This window comes from Pteronotus mesoamericanus, unplaced genomic scaffold (genome assembly GCF_021234165.1).
Source record: "Pteronotus mesoamericanus isolate MK-2021 breed Mesoamerican mustached bat unplaced genomic scaffold, CSHL_Meso_final scaffold_651, whole genome shotgun sequence".
Lineage (NCBI taxonomy): Eukaryota > Metazoa > Chordata > Mammalia > Chiroptera > Mormoopidae > Pteronotus > Pteronotus mesoamericanus.
This window is the reverse complement of record NW_026555325.1, coordinates 31785411-31803460: the sequence shown is the minus strand read 5'-3', so window position 1 is coordinate 31803460 and position 18050 is coordinate 31785411.

Genomic DNA, 18050 nt, shown 5'->3' with positions numbered 1-18050 from the left:
AAACAACTTCAAAAAAGGATTTTTTTTCTGGTTCAAAGTCAAACATAAATAAAATTCTGAACTGTAAAATATTAACTTTTGGAAAATTGCCAACAGACTTAATATTTATTTTGTGCAAAGTGTGAACTTACCCAGAAGATGCTTTCTCCTTTAGTGACTGTGAAACATCAAGGGTGGTTGAAGTGTATTGACTTTGGCTTTTATCTCTAATTCTTTCCAGGATTTGCAGGTTTTCTCAATAGTGTGAGATTGTTTGAAGTCTATGCAAATTGCCCTACTTCCTCCTCTCAGAGTTAAAATGTCAACTATTTTATTTCTAGCTTTCCTCTTGTAAACATATGGCTTTTCTACATTCCTTTCATTTACCTTCCTGTGTGAAACATTTTGTATCTTCACACTTTTTAACTTTCAAACCCAAGTTATAATATACACATTCCTATATATTACTGATATACCCTGTAGTTAACTTTGGTCAAGAAATACTGTTTAAATTAATCAGTATATTTAGGGGATTTTATAATAAAGATTATTTATTAAAAGTAATAACTACTCCCAACACACACCCTCCCTACTATTGTTTGACAATTAAATGTTTATATATAAGGTTATATATATATATATGAAATTGCCACTTGTGGATTAAAAATAGTCAAACGACAACTTCATGTGGTTCTATGTAATCATTAACTAGTTTATGATTTTTCAACTTTCTCCAAATATTGAACTTCCTGATTATTATAGTAACAATTCTTTTATTATTACACAAGGTTGTGTGTTTGCTTTGACTTTCATAAATTCTGGAATTTGGTCTGAAGAGTGCCATAAAATGTTTATTTATTATTTCAGAGACAGTAGAGGGAGCCTGGAGCCAAAACATTGTTATTTTAGGCTTCGCATAAATGATGATTGTCTTTCAATCCTTTATGTGCGGATGAATTTAAATATTATTAAGAGTATATATATATATAAAAGAGTATATATATAAAAAAGAGTGTATATATATACATATATATATATGAAATAGCAGTCTTTAAAAAAAAAAGTCAGTTGTACCGTTAATGAGATAGAAATTGAAAGGTTGGCTGCCAGTTCAGGCCAGACCCCATCAGGGTTCATGCTGGGACAGACCTGACTCTGATTGTCCTCCCAGTAAAGCTGGAGACAGCACACCGCCACAGTGACATATTTGTGCTCCACAATTTTCCTCTTTCAACCCATAATGTAGGTCACCCATTTCCATGGGCATTACATCATGATTATTTTATCAGAACTTCAAAAATGTTACCATCTCCAATTATCTTATTAAAGTGTCTGTGGTTTAGCTGACTGCTTCCTCCAGACATGTAAGGAGATATTTTGATCCTGTCTTGAACTCACATCCTTCCAGGAAGGAATAAATTACCATTCCTTTCACAGAGCAGGGATTTTTCTTGGCCTTAATTAAAGATGTTGTTTTTCTGCTGACCTCTCCTCAACCATCTTTATCCTCATATTTTGTTAATTGCTCTGGTCCTGGTGTTATAAAGAGGTTCCCAAGGTAATTGGTAGTCTCCATTATTCACTGTGTAGGGAGGGCCCAAAGTCCCGGAGGTAACATGAACCCTGAATCTAGAGGTAAGATGGAGAACCTCTCTATTTAAAACCTAACAGTCCACAGAACATAGGTAGAATCCATTTGCTGCAGCAGGGTTTCCCAAACTGGTGTTAAGGGGAAATTCTTCTGGTGTGTTAATAACACACAGAGAAAAAAAGCATCCCTGGGAGGAAATGAGTATGTAAACTTTTTAACGGAGTTTTGTTGTTGTTTAACTGGGAACTCTCAGAGGCTTTAATATGCTAATGTACTCTGTCAGTCTCTCCGAGGGAGATTTTTAATGTATAGCCTTTCTCAAATTTATTTGACCAGAAAATTTCACTTCTTTTCTTAGGGTCATTTGAGAATTCTTGGAACACTAGACACCTACTCTGTGATTTGAAGTGAGCTCCAAGTGAGAAAAATGCCCTGTCAGTGCCCAACTTAATTGGGAATCAGCTAACCTAAAATTGTAATGGAAAAAGCAAAGAAATCTGGGATTTTTAACCAACTATATATTGAGATGAAGGGTCATAATGAAAAAACTAAATGCAGGTAAAAGGATTTTTCATGGATGGTGGAAAAGAAAATGTTAGGAAAAAATATCCTATGAGAATATAACCCTCTTTTTTTCTTTTTGGTTTTCTTTCACTACCTCTTTCCCCTGAATTACTAAACAAGCCTTAAGTCACATAGCCTTACAACAAAACATAATCAATAAAAATACCCAAAATACTGGGCACTGGAAAGTGCCCTCCTTCTCTTTTCTGCACAGATTCTCTTTACATGCTGGCATCCACATTCCAGTTTTCAGTCATTGCTCAGCACCATTTGCTAGCTCGGCAAAGGTGCTGCTAAAACATTTTCCCTGGCAAATGGTGTCAGGTTCAATGGGAGGACCTTCTGGTTCTTGCCTTACTATGCTCTCTGCTGTATTTGACATACTTTTTACCCCAACCCTTTTTTTTCCCATTACAGTTGACATTCGATGTTATATTAGTTTCAGGTATATATCATAGCATACATTTATATGAATTATGAAATGATTCTCTTGATGAGCCTAGGACCCACCTGGCACCATAACATAGACTTTTCACCCCTTTTTGAAACACTTTTTATTTTTTTTTAGCCCTTGTGCACCTCTTTCTCCCAGTTCTTCTAATTCATGGGCTCCTTTGTGGAGTGTCTGCCTATGCCCACCCTCTAAAATCTTCGTGCACCCCAAGATCTCCATGCCATCCCACTTAATGTGGTCTTGCTAGGGTCGCATCTCCCCTTTATCACCAATATGTCCACTGCTGTTAAACTTTACGTTGAGCTTCAGGTTCACATAAACTGCATTCGGGACAGCTACACTTCCTTAGATAGCTCTGCAGACAACTCAAACAATCTAAAACTGAACTTACCAATTCTCCCTTTGCTCCATATGTCACTGTGACCATACCTTCATGCCACTAAACCCAACAGGAATTTTTCACCTCATCTTATTTAACCTTTCAGCCATATTTGACATGAGTGGCATTCCCACGTTCTTGAAACACTCTTTGATTTCTGTGGGTCAGTTCCATGTTGCTGTGACACTATATCTTTCTGGTTTTCTTCTTCTCTCTCTCTGGCTTCCACTTCTCTCTCTCCCTTCCCTTCCTTTCTCCTTCCCTCCCTCCCTTTTTTCCTTCCTTCCCTCCCTCCCTCCCTTTTTTCCTTCCTTCCCTCCCTCCTTTCCTCCTTTCCCTTCCTCCCTTCCTCCCTCCCTCCTTCCCCACTCCTTTCCTTCCTTCCTTCCTCCCTTCCTTCCTTCCTTTTTTCTTGACAGCTTGTTTCTCTACCCAATATTTAAATATTGGAGTTTCTTAAGACTCTTCCCTGGGCTCCTGCATCAGTGGTCTATTGCTGCATCTCAAAACTTAGTGGCTTAACAATAGCAAATATTTTATTTGTTCATGATTCTGATGGTCAGCAAGTTGAATTTGGCTTGGCAGAGGGGTTCCTGCTGCTCCTGCATATAGTCACTCAGGCAGCTACAGCTATCTGATGACAACCTGAGGCCTGGATAATCTAAAATGACCTTGCCCATAAGTATGGTGGTTAGTGGTGACAGTCCCTCTCACTGTCACTTACCCTCAAGAAGACTAATCTAGGCTTCTTAACACAGTCTCAAGGGCAAGAGCAGAGCTGCAAGACTTCTCAATATGTAGGCTCAGGTTCCCACAATGTTTCTTTTACCATATTCTATTGGTCAAAGCAAGTCACAAAGCTGGCCAGACTTAATAAGTGGGAGAAAGAAACTCTACCTCTTAATGAGAGACAAAATCATGTAAAGAGTCATGCAAACCAGGATGAGAGAAATAGGTGCCCACTTTTTTTTCCTATATCTTGTATTACTACCCCCTTTGCTTCTTATTCTGTATTCATTTCCTAACAGATTTCTTCCATTCTTCTTGCTCATTGTCCACTGATATAACATCAGTGACTCCCAAACACACGTCTCCTTCTCAGACCTCACCTCTCAGTTCATATAGCATGTGCCTCCTTGATCTCTTACTTGGATATGTCAGTGATACTTCAAGCTCAATAGCTCTACAACTACATTAATGACCTTCTACCAGAATTGTTGTCCTGTTTTAGTGTTCCCTATCTTAGTGAATATAACCATTAACAAGAAAACTGAACAAATATCTCATTTTTATTCCTCATTTTCATTCCATAACCCAGTCAGGTCAATTAGAAGCCCCGAGTAACTGTCCACTTTTCTCCGTTTCCATTTCCACCACTTTAGACCAAGCTACCACCACTCTTTCCTTGGATTATTGCAACTGTGTCCTAATATCACTACATCTACTCTTATCTCCTCACTAAATTCAATCCCCCAAGAGCCAGCATGATCTTTTAAACTTCAACTTAAGAATTGTGTGATTCAAAGGTCAAGATGACAAACTAGGCACATCTGTTTATCACCTCTTCCTCTCAACACATTTTTAAGATAATATAAGAATGAAAAATGTCTAAATCCACAACAAAAAGAATGAGAGTGGAGCAGTGACCATCAGACTACACTTACTTAGAGAGTATGATGAGTCAGGAGCTAAAATCAACATAAAACTGTATTACTCTAGAATCTAGTAGTGCACTACTATTACATTTCCTTTCTTTTTCATCTTTAAATTCTCAAAAGCACTTGCTTGGTTAAATCCACAACCCTAGTTAAATCTAGTTCTCTACCTTCTTCATGCGTGTATCAGCCCAGCAGACTGTGACTAATGGAAAACACATGACTAGTTTCATTTTAAATTCATTGTGGTTAACCTCAAGGGGGTCATCAGCAGATCATTGAACCACATGTCCTTAGTCCATCTGCTCTCCCTCTCTCCTACACCAGTGGTCTTCAAATGGCGGTTACATTCCAAAAAAAAAATAGTTCAAGGGAATTAGCTACCAGATCCTCACATCTGTATGGATTCTTTTCTAAAATTTTCCTGCATGTCCTCACACTCTATAAAAGAAAAGCATACTTCTCACCCATCTCAAATCCAGAGGTGACCCCTATGATATAAGAACCTCATGGGCTAAGCCAAAGGGCAGTTCCTTTTTGTGATCGATTAAGATATATTTTGGATTTCTTGTCTTTCTCTGTGCTGTGTTTCATTTAAAGTAAAACCAGCATTAGAGATAGAGTATTTTGACTCACATTGAAATGTTTTCAATTGTGATACATTGTAGAGTGAGGTGGTGGAAGTAATGACAATTTTTGTTGAAAGACCTAACCTCTTCTGTCCCCAGACTGTTGTCAAGAGCATAGAGCATTCTTGGGGAGAATACAAGAGAACAAAGAGGATCGGTGAAAAAATACTGAATGCTAAAAGTAGCTTCTTAAATTCATTTAAACATGAACAAATCTTTTTTTTATAGCTATTCTCAGTATTCATCTTTAGGGACATGGTATTAACTGGAAGGAAAAAAATGTGAAACAGCAAATTAGTATAAGTTAGTAACAGTGATGCTTTTCAGGGATTAATTTTTAAAAGATACATCAGATAAAAATTACAGATAAAACTTCTATGTGGTTTCTTTCAGATTAGGTGTACATTATTAAATGTACCTATTTTATGGGGTTGGCCAAAAAGTTTGTTTAGTTTTTTCTGTACAATGGCTCTAGTAGTGCTTAGTTGTCTTTAACTTCATTCAAAACAGTTTTGTTAGATTGTATTGTGACAGCTGTCATATCAGCATGCATTTAAGAAGAATGATCAAAGTTGGTGAATTTTTGTGCAGCCATTTTAATATTGAAGATGGAAGAAAATATGCAACATTTTTGGTGTATTATGCTTTATTATTTCAAGAAAAGTAAAAACACAACTGAAATGCAAAGAAAGATTTGTACAGTGTATGGAGAAGGTACTGTGACTAATTGAATGTGTCAAAAGCGGTTTGCAAAGTTTCTTGGTGCTATTAACATTTTGGCCAAATAATTCTTTGCCATGGGACTGTCTAATGCATTGCAAGACATTTGACAACACCCCTGGCCTCTACCCACCAGAAGCCAATAGTGGGAGATAGCCGACATACTCAAAATATCCAAATCTATAAAGTATTAGTGAAAAAGAAAAATTTGTCTTTTATATTAGGGAAAAAACTAAATGGACTTTTTGGCCAACCCAATATTAGATAATATCATAAAATATATCAATCATAGTTATCCTTATCTTATAAAATGTTAAATATTGTTTATCTCCTATTAAAAAAATGGTTGCTAGCTTCAAATTAGGTTTTTTTTCAGCTGTTTATCCATTGCAATTTCATTAAATAGAAAAATGTAATTATATATTGTCTACTAAAATTAATGAAGTTGTTTCTAATTTTTATATGAAATATGTTTTAAGTTATTCTCAAAATCAGAATGCCAGAGGTCCATATATGCACATAAATATAATGCTATTATTTAAATAAACAACAGGACAATCACAATGGCAATTAGAAGTCATTAACAGCAGGACTAATTGAGCATATAACATCCATGAGAAAAATAATAATAATTTTCTTCTTGTCCTTCGATATAGCAATTTGTCTTATCTCTTTTTAAACTCAGGTGTTTAAATTTTTTAGGCTATGCTATTCTGTATTTTAAGATGTGTAAACATAAGACATTTAAAAGCCACATACAGTAGTGCTAATTTAACAGATATTACTTATATTCACAAAAATAGCAGTGACCGCCAGAGCCACCAGAAACTAGGAGAGAGCATGAGACAGATTCTTCCCTGGGACCTCAGAGGGAGCACGGCCCTGCTGACGACGTGATTGCAGACTTCTAGACTCCAGACGATGAGCGACTACTTTTTGCTTGTTTTAAGCCACCTGGTTTGTGGTACTTTGTTATGGCAGCCCTAGCAACCTAATATGGAGGCCAGCACATCTGCTCTCAAATTTCCCCACAGCACATTTTAGTTCCAACATGTAAATCAATAAATGTGACTTTACTCAGTTCCACAGAACCATAAGAGGAATGATAAAATAATGTCCTCTCATCAGTGTGGTGTGCCTACAACAATTCTGTGGTCACTATTTTCAACTGAACGTTGGTGTCCTTGGGAGACAAAATCTTTCGATGGACTTAGGAACCTTGCGTGGTTCACTCTCTGTGTGTGTTTTCACAGTCTCCTTTTCTGCCATGCCCAATCCAAAATTATTTTCTGCACATTGTCCAGCATGTTCTGTTTGGCTATGTACCCACATAATCTATTTGTATGTCCCCTTCCTTCTATCATTCAAATAAGAGTCATTAAGCCTCCTTTTGTAGTTGTATCGGGGTCATGTTTGTGATATTGCAGTTCTCATTTTCATGATCTGAACTTTTAGAAAACATTGTTCCAATATTCACAATGTTAAAAATTAACCTAGCACTATTTCTGTAATAAGCAGTCTGACTCCCTTTTTGATGTTTGACTATCAACAGCCTCGAGCCTCATCCCTTCCCTCTTCCTGCTGCCCTACATCCAGGTAAACAAGCTGTGAACAAAGCCTGGGTGCTCTCTCCTTTGGTGTCAGTGGGAGATTCAAACAACACTAACCCCTACCCATACTGGGAACCCTCACCCTGCCTCCTGTCCTCTAGCCACAGTAAAAACTCCAAGCCAGTCTGTCTCCTCTCCCTGCTGGAGAGGCCTGCCCTGTCTCCTGGATGGACCTGAATGATACGAGTATATAACCTTCCACAGCCTCTTCGTGTGTGCATCAATTTCAACATCTGATTTAAAGTTTGGGTGGGACCCATCCTGGTTATTCAAGGTGGCCACAATAGTCTTAATACAAGCACAATAGTTAATCCATAGTCCAAATCAAACATGGTCTGTTAATGCCATGATCACACACATTTAAGCTGCTCCCTAACATCACTCAAAGTGATGCAACAACAGATGACCCATTAATATGAATCACAGATCACGGTTGCTCACATCAGTGGTCAGGGGAAAATCAGTGCCAGTGACTAACTACTAAGGCACACAGTCTATGGTGTATCGATTTGACTCCCAAAATAACAATGCTTTTGGTCCCTGCTTTGTTTGTTTAGTCACTGTACGAGTTTTGTACTTCCCAGCCTCCAAATTCTGCCCCCGTCACTGAAACACAAAACTTTTTGCATCTTTGGGAAGGGTTTCCAGGACACAGTACTTTCAGTGCTAAAACTGCGAAATTTCACTGAGAGACCTTACACAAGAACTGCTCAGCTGAACCATATCTAACTCTTCTTAAGAGGCAGAAACCATGAGCAATGGTGATTAATTATTGTTGTTTTAAGCCACTAAGTTTTGGGGTGATTTGTGATGCAATAATGAGTAACTAAAACAGCAACTCAATCAGCAAGATTTGTATCCCTGATTTTTTCTTTAACCTCAAAACCTGCTCTTTCCGTTGGCTTCCCCATGTCTCCATGTGACAGCCCCGTTCTAACAGGTGCTTGGGGCAATAAAATTATAGCCAGTCTTGATTCCATTTTTGTCTCCCACATCCAATCATTCATCAGTCATGTTGCTTCTACCTTCAAAATATATCCAGATTCTGACCACTTCTCACATACTTACGCTGTCACTTTGCTTCAAGCCATCATCATCTCTTTCTTAGATTATTTCAACAGTCTCCTAACTAGTTTTCCTCCCTTGCACCCTTCAGTCTCTTCTCAACACAATTTCCAGAATGACCCTACTAAAATCTACAGTAGATCTTGTCACTCCCCAGCTCTAAACCCTCTCAAGATTCCCCATCTCTCCTACAGTAAAAGCCTAAGTCCTTACTGAGACTTACATGGCCCTACATATTGTCTCCCCATCACTTCTTTTTCTTTGGTCCCCTCTACGTCTCCCCCTTGGTCAATATGCTCCAGCTCCATAAGCTTCCTTGCTCTTGTTCAAACACAATAAGCACCCTCCTACCTTAGAGCCTTTACTTGCAATTCCCTTTGCCCAGATGACTGTCTTGTTCCCTCATTTCCTTAAGGTTACCTTCCTGGTGAAGCCTGGCTTGCCCAGGCTTCCTACAATTTCAGCTCTTTAGTCTGACTCTTCCTATTCTCCTTCTTTCCTTTATTTTCTTCTTAGTGCTTTTCATTACCCATCATACTATACACTTTGCATGTTTATTGGTCGTCTCCCTACTGAAAAGAAGGCTCCGTGACAGCAAGGATTTCTGTCTGTTTTGGTCCCCAGAGCTTAGAGAACGGTTCCTGAAACACAGAAAACCCTCCATAAACATTGATCGTTCAAGGATAGTTATCATAGTATATACATGTATGTTGATTTTCAAGGTGAGAATCAGCACTTATGAAAATAATGAAAGAAAGTCATGACTACAGAACAGAATGTAAGTGCTACCAACCCTAAGGATGTACAAGTAGGATGTGGAGGTTTGGAGGTGAAAGGGGAGGAGAAGTGAAAAGGAGGGAAGTAAAACCAGTATCTTCATCATGCAAAATATCAGAGCCAAGAGGTACTCTCTCTGGTAGTTGGGGAAAATAATAGTTAAAAGTACAAAACTGAAAGTTTAAGCATAACAGAACTAGGAACAATGAATTAACTGTAGGAATACAGGAAAAGATATGAGTGATAATATTAAGTCATAGCTGTAAGCCAATATTTAATATTGGCAATATCTGTCTTAGCCTGAAAACAGCCTGAGGCAAAGCTTAAGGCTTTATTAGGTACAATCTCAGCTCTGCAAGAGTTCGAGGAATGGGGAGACAGACAGGGAAGGACTGGTAGCGAATACAAGGTGATGAATTACTGCACTGGCCATTGGTTCCTCAGCAGGTGACCACTCAGTCACAAAGGACCTCTTTGGATAGGCTGTCTGGAAATATTGTGCCTGGAGCAATCCATCAGAAGGAGAAAGAAAGAGAAAACGTATCTGCAATCTCCCTTTCTCTTCTGTGTTCCATTGGTCAAAATTTGCTGCCTGGAGAATGAACTCTCCTACACATCCAAGTGTGGTGTCACCTGGCCCCCTCGTCAGATCTCGGTATGTGGCCTGATGAGACCTAGTTGGTCACCACTGGGATGACCTGGGCAGGGCAAGCTGAGAGGCTGGGAGAAACGTGTGTCTGAGGAAATCCACGCACATACAAAAGTGTCCAGGACAGTATCTAAACCCAGTAAATCAAGAGTGATGATTTAGGCATATAGATATATTTTGAGATAAGAAAGGAACTACCAGAAGAATAAAAACAGAAAAGTGTTAAAGTGGTTCCTCTGGGGGTGGGAAAGGGGTTGGTGAGCAGAATTTGCTTATTATTACTATTAGTTCTTCTATACAATTTTTTTAGTACATGAATTATGCTGATAAAATATTTTTTTTTAACCTCACAAATTAGGTTTTATCATTCCCCTTTCCCAAATTCTTCAATGATGTCCCATTGCTTTTAGGATAATTAAAACATGTTGAACAACATTATCTCCTACGGGAATATTAGCTCTCAGACACTGCAAATTAATATTGCTGCTATCTATATAGCCTAATTTGTTCTATTACAAATGTACTGTTGAAATACCAGTGATTTTTGTACTAATCTGCCACAGGTACCTCTATTTAAGGAAAAAAGTGTAATTGCACATTTTGGTTTTTGGAGGTTTCAGTTTTGTGCCAAGGTGTCTGAATATCAAGGTCTTACTAGCCTCTCCTGGCTCATTGCAGACAACTCCATTGCACTTTCTGCTCAAGCTGTATTGGCCATTTTTCTGTTCTTCGGTCCCCATTTTTCCACCTCAGAGCTTTCACATCATGATGCACCGTTTCCTTTCCATGTCTCCTTTCTGTGCCCCCATCCTTCAAGATACCAAGTCCAGTATTTACTGAACTTCAGGTATCCACATACTACCTACACAGTATCTGCCTTTTCTTTGTGTAAGGTCTACCATATTATTTCATATACCATCCTTTTTTTTTAAGTTGACATCTTTGCTACCCTTAAAAACATTTATTTAACAAGCAAGCTTTGTCTGCTAACAAAAATGGAAAACCACTGTCACCTGTCCTAAATTGCACAAAATAAATATATAATATGGACAATAATAATACATCTTTATACTACCAGTCGCTCATGTAACATGCTTTGCAACACCCTGGTTTAGTTACCTGACTTTTTCTCATCTTTGCATTAATAGCTTATAAGTCACTCCCCACCACCCCCAGGGAAATCTCTAATTCTCTGGGAACAAGCTCCTGTGTGGCTCCTAGTCCACTGCTGCATAACTCTTCGAGATTAGTGTACTTGTAGTTACTTATTTATGAAACTGTTTTAGAATGTCTTCCTCCCCAGCTGGATTTAAGCTTCATGAAAACAGGACGTGTGTTAATTTTGCTCACTTCATGTCTCCCGAGCTGATCACAGTGCATGACCTGTTATTAATGCTTAAAAAATACTTAAGGAATGAATAAATGAAAACCTGTTTTAGATTATCACCTGAGATCAACTGACTTCCTTTGTTTTCATTCCATGCCCACCAACCCATCTTCTAACTACAACTGAGTGCCCTCCAATTCTTTTTTAAAGGAAGCAGAGGAAAAACAAGTAATGTAGGAATGAGCGAGTAGATGGATGTCACAAAGAGGGGGGTGGCAAATCATAGTTATTAGAAACGGCTGCCATGGTATCTGCTATCCCAGGTATATCCCAGAGGGACTTTGTCACTCCCAGTGAGAGGTGAGTCTGATTCTTTCCCTTTGAATCTAGGTTAGCCTTAGGGACTCTCTTGAACCAACAAATGTGACTTCTTTTTAAAAAAAATTACTTATTTTTAGAAGGGAAGGGAGGGAGAAAGAGAGGGAAACATCAATGTGATAAACATTGATTGGTTGCCTCTTACATGCACCCTGACTGGGTGCAAACCCAAAACCTGGTCATGTGCTCTGACCTGGAACTGAACCAGTGCCTTTTCGCTTCACAGGACAACACCCAACCAACTGAGCCACCCCGCTCAGGGCACAGATGTGACTTCTAAGCCTACATTAGAAGTACGCGCAGCTTCTACCTTTCTCTTAGACACTAGTTGTCCGGCTGCTCCTCCCAGGATGCTCCCTGACAAAGCCAAGCCTCCATGCTGTGAAAAGCCCAAGTCCGTGGTTGCCAAACCCAGTTGAGCCCAGTCTTCAAGTGACCCCAGCCCAGGCGTCAGTGCATGTGAAGGAGGCAGCCTCCAGGCGAGTCCTTTCCCCAGTTATTCGAGTTTTCCCACCCAGGCCCCCGCCATTGTGGAGCAGTAACAAGATGTCTTTGTTTGCCTGTCTGAGTTCTGGACCCACAGAATCTGTAAGAATAAGATAACTGTTGTTTTACTTTTTGGTGTACTTTTTGTGCAGCAATAGATAACCAGAATGGAATTTGGTACCTGGAAGAGGAATTCTTCCATAATAAAGAACAAAAACATAAATCATTGGCTTTTGACTTGGTAGCAGGAAGAATATTGTGGAAATAAAGGAAGACCAATCGAATGAGAACAAGCAAAGGCTATTCAGAACTTGCTATAGCAAGGCAATCAGCCACCATCAAATGCATTTTGGCAGAAACTCAAAAGCAAGGAGCAGGGTGACATAGTTTTACAGTGGAAAAAAGGGAAGACTTCATGTGTGCTCTGATTGGAAGGTGCTGGACTGGGGAAGCTGTAGGTGGGCTAACTAGAAGTGGAATGTCCCATGTGATTGGTTAGGATGCTTATTTGGCTTTCTCTGGTTTGTTCTAAATTGGAAGCAGGGATAAAATTAAGGGAACTGTCTCCTGTTATTAACCTGGTTATTTTGGCTTCTTACAGGGGGTCTTGTGCGGTTCCTGGATTGTTGCTAAAGGTAGCAGTCTGGCTTCCTCCAAGCTTGACTTATAGTAGACAGGCTTCCTGGGCTGGTTACTGTAGATAATGGGTTGGTTTCTTAAGCTGGTCACAGCAGATTGTGGGTCACAGTTCCATTTTTATATATTTTCTGTCCATTATCTGTTTGCATATGCTGTCTCTCAAGGTCAAATGGCCCTCAGAAGTTTGTGAAATTGCTATGGACCTTGAGAAGACTGTCAGTGAAGGCTAGGAGAAGGAGGAAATTACTGTTGGAGGGTGGACATAAGGGGAATTAGCTAAGTAGTAGCAAAATGTTTATCAACGCTGTCACCTTCAGTAACAAGAAAAATAGAAAATATACCAAGTGAAAGAGGATTTGGCTAAGAAGATACCCTGGCAAAAAGCTGAAAGTGCCAACTGGTTTATTTTAGTTACTGGTGATAAAATATGCCTAGAGAAAGAGGAATGGTTCAATTTTTCAGCAAAATTTAGAGGAAGTATAGAAGGCTCAAGTCAGTCTTTTGAGTCAGCAAGGCATTCTCAGAGTAAGGAATGCCCTCAGTGGAAAGGTCAGATCTAGGGTGCAGTCAGGAAGACAAAATCTCCGAGTAAAGATAAAGCCAATGAGGTGACTTTAAAAACCTCAGAAAGATTTCAGATTGTTCCTTATGAACCCTTTCAGACAGGTAACAGGCACTTTAAGAAGCTTGAGACACCACTTGTCTCTTTAGTATACAGGTCTTCAAATTGCAAGGAATTGCACTAATGGGGCCATTCCTGAGAAAGCCACCTGAGAAAACTTATCAGCATGGGAACCTGACTAATGAGCAAGGTTCTGGACTCTGAATTGAAGCAAACTTTAGATATCTTGAAGATGAGGCTTTGGGGACCTCGAGGGATGGGTGAGGTGGTTTTGTGTCTGGGAGGGATGTGAACGGCTGTGCCAGAGTATAGGCTGCGATAGGCTGTACTTTTCCAAAACTGACAGCAGAGATGGCTCTTTTGCAATGTGAACTTGCTAAGCCCCAACAATGAATTTGTCTTTCTACTTTTCCTTCCCTTGAACCTCAGTGGTTTGCTTATAATCAATAAAATACAGTAGAATTGCTACCAAGGGACTTCTAAGGCCAGGTCTGAAAAGGCCAGGGCACTTCTGCCTGTTTTGAATCCTCCCTGTTGGGATGGATGGTCAATCTCAACATATTCCCAGTTGCCATGTTATGTAAAGCCAAAGTCCCATGAATTTGCTTAACAGACTCTTCTTGGGTCAGACTTCAAGCCTTCTAGCTCAAGCGCCAGGCAGGCCAGTGAGACAGTCACCCCCACCTGAGTCATTCCCAACTGAGATCAAAGACCATGTGACATAAGCTTCCTACTTCCCCGCATTGTGTCCTGTGTGAATTCCTGTCCTGCAGAATATGGGAGCATAACATGATGGTTGTTATTTTATGGCGTTAAGTGTTGGGGTGGTTCTACTTAGTAACAGAGAAACCAGAACACCTGGCTACATACATAAGTGTTGATAAGAATCACACCATTTTCAAGCAGAAAAGCACATCAAGAGATCATCCAGTCCTATCCCTCACTTTCTAGATAAAGAAATTGACCCTCATAGAGTTACATGACTTGTCTAAAGTCATGCCATTAGTTGGTAACATGTCAAGATTCTGAACTTCTCTTCCATATGTATAGATGTGTCAACTGTGCACAGCAGTCTCTTATGAACTGGAACAGCATCAGCTGTTTGGCCAGGGACAGAATCTTCACTGAAGTTCCAGCTCTCTTTAACTTTGGGTAATCCTTTAAGCAGAAAGTTCCCCATTGGGCTTGCCTAAAGAGGAAGCCCTCTACATGGGTCACATTACTAGGCTGGCCAACTCGTTTCTTCCTTTCCCAATTTTCCCTGGTCTCTCTCCCTCTCCTCCCCATGGCTTCTCTCACTATTGTCCTCCATTTTCCATTTTCCATTTTCCATTTTCAACACTGTGTATTGAGACCTTGTGTATGAACCAATGGTCCTGAGAGGCAATGGCTTATACTTGTAATTCACCAGGTACCGACTCATAGCAGAAGTGGAAGGGATCACCCTGTCGGTTGGTGGTTATCAGAAAATCTCAGGATATGAAACAGAAGCAGAGTGCTCAGTCAACAAGTAGACTCTTAAGGCAACTCATCAGTCACCAGAGGTTCAAAGGAATTACATTTGGAAAACTCCTTATCTCCCACACATTTATAAATGGGGAAAGTGATCTCAGAGAAGTGGAGTGATTGCCTATGATCATCCAGGACTTTGTGCCTCTGTGGATCTCAGAACCAAAAACCCCCAAATCAAATGGGTAGTTAAAATTTTCCCCTTAAAAATCTTAACTGTGGCAGTTGAATATAAAAAAAAAAAATCACTGGTATTCAGCCCTGGCTGGGCAGCTCAGTTGTTTAGAGCATCACCCTTGATACACCAAGTTTGAGGGTTCAATCCCCTTCCAGGGCATATTCAAGAATCAATCAATGAGTGCATAAATAAGTGGAATAATAAAATCAATGTTTATTCCTTTCTCTAAAATCAATAAGAAAAATCACTGGTGTTCAAAGAGCACATTTTTTAAAATCACAAATTTGGACTAGATAATGACATTAAATTACAGGGTTGAGAGCACCCTTAAAGGGTACGCTGCAAGTATTAATGGAACACTTGTATCTTCTCAAGAGTGGTGCTTTAGAACCTATATAGAGGGAGGAAAATCTAAATGAGGACACACTAGAGAGAGAAAAAGAAATAGGCCTTATGAAGATAGTACAGAAACTCAGATTTTTAAAGCCTGAGCTAGGAAGGTACTTAGGGTAGTTTAGCAAAACTCAAGTGTAGAGGCTGGCAGTCCTGCTCCACTTAGGAGCTGGAAGTAAAGTGGAACCATTACATTTAAACCTAGTAAAACTTTGTTTTGGTTCTATGTTTCTGTTTGCGTTTCCTAGAAAGCTTTCACATTTCCAGGAAAGAGGGGAGTGATTTAACTAAACATGCAGCTACAGAGACTGGAGAACAAACAGGTGAAATTACATGATCAAGACCAAGGATTGATCCATTTAAATCACAGTTCTGTTTTTGGATTATGAATCCTTTCAGAATATAACTAAATTTTGGATCCCCTCTCCAATGAGTACATTAATAAATTTGCATTTGCCCACTTATAGACCCCATGTCCATCCATCTTTCGGCCAAATATATTAGGATAAAAACAGAGAATAGAACATCATAAAGCAGTGAAAATGGTGAACTTCATCTTCTATGATTTAAAATGAAAAAATGAACCTTACTGGAAAGGTTCAAGAAGTAAACTATAGAATAGTTGCATATAAGTAGTGCAGTGTAACACTATTTATAAAATAAATATTTGTATTATGCATATAGCAATAGATTTTTTGAGAGCTTGTTCTAAGTCATTTAATGTATATTATCAAATTAATTGCCACAACAATCCTATAAATTAGGTACTATTATTTTACCCATTATGCAAAAGAGGAAACCATGCCTTTGGGAGTTCTGTTTGTATGGAATCACGCAGCCATGTGTGCCGGTGGTAGTGTACAAACCCCGAGGAGGCACGCCCTCAAACTGGAAGCCGCATGAGGTTAGGAACGATGTCCAGCCCATCTGGCATTAGGACCGGACTGGGCTCCCTGCAGGAGATCAGTTATGCTGTTTTGCTTGAATGAATGAACCAAAATGTTAACAGTAGTTACTTATGAGGAGTGAGGATAAAGTAGCCCTTTTATTCTCTACTTTACATTTTGTATTTATCTGAGCTTTTATGATGAGTATGTTGGCAGAACACTGTTAGTATTCAACAAATATCTATGTGCTTCTCTGTATTTCCCATTCTGCATGCATCTAGGTACATTCATGGGACTAATTCTTAACAAAGGAATGTGGGTGGAAGTAATGTGTCTCCTTCAGGCTGAGGCAGTTAAGAGACAAGGATCATTGGGGGCCATCTTTGAGGCTTGTTACCATGGAGACTAGCAATGTGGCTGAGACTCAGTTTGCCTGTGTGATCTTACAGAGCAAATAAAGATAAATTTCAGATGGTTTTATTTTCTAATTCCCTGAAATTGTCTTATTTATTTGGTTATATTGTATCTTTACCTCTCTACTAGAATGTTACCCTCTTGAGAACATAAAACTAATCGGTCTTTTCACTGCCGTATCCCTGGTGTCTAAAGCCAGCACTGCCACATGAGAAGAGCCCCATAAATGGTGAAATAAATTAACTGAGTGCATGAGGTCTTCTAGGTGCCTGAGCATGGGCAATGCTGGAAGGCAGAGATGGCACTTTCCATAGCAGCATCCTAAGAGGGTACCCGTTTAGGAGTGAGAACTCACTTTGAGGACCCCAGCAGACAGAGCCTAGGAGGAGGTAGAAAGGTGACACCATGTAAAATCTTTTAAAGAGATGTAATTCACAACTGCCACAGGAAGACTCAGCAGGAGCACTGCTAATAACTGTTTCTAGAAGCATTGTGTGATTTATTAGTTAGGATATTGGTTAACTTACTGTAACAGATGCCAAATAACAATGGCTTAAACTAAATGGTTTATTTCTCTCTCATATAAAAGGCCAGCTGGTAGGCAACCCGGGAAGGTTTGGTTTAGGAATGTAGCCTGGGAGCTTGCATTTACATAAGCATCCCAGGTAATTTTCACACACATAAAAAGTTGAGAGCCAGTCCTTTGGCAGCTTGGGGCCAAAGTTTCTCTTGATGCTACTCCCAGAGTCTTCTCCCCCTCTTCCTGACCCTTTACTGCTTCTTTGCTAGGCTGCTGAGTTCCTATTGAGGGTGCTTACTCTTTAGTGCACCATGGATATTGGCTGCTTCACTGATCACTCATGCCCTCAGTTTCCCTTCTGTTAAACCAGTGTCAGACTGAATAGTTTTTAAGGTCTCTGCCAATTCCAATGTGTTAAATTCTAGTTCTAAAAATTCTGCTTGGGGAGATTTATCAGGTTATAGAGAGCCCCCTTTTTCTTTAAGCATTCTGGGGAATGCTGGAAATATGCCAGAGTCAGCATCAAGCTAGCTTCATGTTGTCATTCACTATGCATCCTCCTAGAGTACCCCAGTCAATGATTGATTAGACCTGGAGGCAGAAGAGCCTGAAAAAATTATGGAAC